Source organism: Spinacia oleracea, chromosome 4 (genome assembly GCF_020520425.1).
Source record: "Spinacia oleracea cultivar Varoflay chromosome 4, BTI_SOV_V1, whole genome shotgun sequence".
NCBI lineage: Eukaryota > Viridiplantae > Streptophyta > Magnoliopsida > Caryophyllales > Amaranthaceae > Spinacia > Spinacia oleracea.
This window is the reverse complement of record NC_079490.1, coordinates 13,417,315-13,419,212: the sequence shown is the minus strand read 5'-3', so window position 1 is coordinate 13,419,212 and position 1,898 is coordinate 13,417,315. Positions and strand designations below refer to the sequence as shown.

Genomic DNA, 1,898 nt, shown 5'->3' with positions numbered 1-1,898 from the left:
AAAGTCATTTGCCACGCACATTAGCTAAATGTGCGACGCAAATGACTTTTAGGCGCCAAAAAAAAAGTCATTTGCCACGCACATTAGCTTAATGTGCGACGCAAATGACAATTTTAGCGCCAAAAAATTAAGTCATTTGCCTCGCACATTGAGCTAACGAGTGTGGCAAATGACTTTTTTTTTTTTTTTAAAAAAAATTCGTTTTTTAATATTTTAGTTGGAAATTCCGACATGATCGTCTTTGAAATTAGACGCTTCATTCCCAATACCGGGAATACATTTATAAATAATACCTGTCACAAAAGTTTACAACGTAATTAACGTTCCCAATAAAAGGCAATTAAATTCGTCATAGATCAACCAACATGTTACAACAAACATAAAATTATTACAACAAAGGTACGTAGCTAGCTAGAGATCAAGTTCATATTACAAATTAAGCTCAAAATTCGACATTGTTCATGAAGTAATCTGCCCAAAAATCTTTCACCTCATTAATCTCCTCCGTTGAATAAGGCAATGTTCTTGAAAAATCCTAAAAAAGTGTAATAATTCAATTTATCAACGATCGATCAATATAATAGTTTTGTGTACTTCAATTTATTATATAAAGTACGTAGTTTATGAGAACATACCTTAGTAAGATCTTGACTATTACCATGATTCATTATTATGTCGTACATAAAACGCATGACGTAGTAGCCACAATCTAGTGATCCCGGTTGTTGAGCACACTAAATGCATTAAAATAAATAACACAAGTAAAATTTCTATCACATTGTATGTTATAATTTTGAAAAACTTGCTTCTTAGGTAAATAATAAACTAATTATACCTGTGCTGGAATCCATGTTAATTTAGTTCCCTTAGATTGTCCACCTAGTCTTTTGTAACTCCGAAAAGCACTACACATTCGATAAAATATGGAATTATATATACTTTGTTTACACATGTAAATGCAAAGAATATTTTACATGTAAGTGCAATTATATACTTTGTTTACACATGTAAATGCAATTATATACGTAGTAGCCACATTTAAGGCTAATTGACCCGTTCTAGGTCATTTTTAGGCAAAATGATGTTTTCGAACCCAACTTTGAACTAAAGAACCTAAGGAATGTTTTCAAACTTATTACACGTCTCATATGCATGGTTATAACTTTCTAAGGCTCTTTACAATCTATTATTTCACATTTAAGGCTAATTGGGTCGTTCTAGGTCATTTTTAGGCAAAAATGATGTTTTCGAACCCAACTTTGAACCAAAGAACCTAAGGAATGTTTTCAAACTTATTCTACGTTTAATATGCTTATTTACAACTTTCTAAGGCTCTTTACAATCTATTATTTCACATTTAAGGCTAATTGGGTCGTTCTAGGTCATTTTTAGGCAAAAATGAAGTTTTCGAACCCAACTTTGAACTAAAGAACCTAAGGAATGTTTTAAAACTTATTACACGTCTCATATGCATAGTTATAACTTTCTAAGGCTCTTTACAATCTATTATTTCACATTTAAGGCTAATTGGGTCGTTCTAGGTCATTTTTAGGCAAAAATGAAGTTTTCGAACCCAACTTTGAACTAAAGAACCTAAGGAATGTTTTCAAACTTATTCTACGTTTAATATGCTTATTTACAACTTTCTAAGGCTCTTTACAATCTATTATTTCACATTTAAGGCTAATTGGGTCGTTCTAGGTCATTTTTAGGCAAAAATGAAGTTTTCGAACCCAACTTTGAACTAAAGAACCTAATGAATGTTTTCAAACTTATTACACGTCTCATATGCATAGTTATAACTTTCTAAGGCTCTTTACAATCTATTATTTCACATTTAAGGCTAATTGGGTCGTTCTAGGTCATTTTTAGGCAAAAATGAAGTTTTCGAACCCAAC

The 1,898-nt window shown here is 31.4% G+C and overlaps 1 long non-coding RNA gene across 1 annotated transcript; it reads right to left on the bottom strand.

Moving 5' to 3' along the window:
• Window positions 1–274: 274 nt before the first annotated feature.
• Window positions 275–905, bottom strand: LOC130472479 (uncharacterized). The gene is made up of 3 exons (XR_008932863.1): window positions 836–905; window positions 636–734; window positions 275–535 (listed from the first exon to the last, which is right to left on the bottom strand). It is a non-coding gene; the product is annotated as an uncharacterized lncRNA (long non-coding RNA).
• Window positions 906–1,898: the final 993 nt, after the last annotated feature.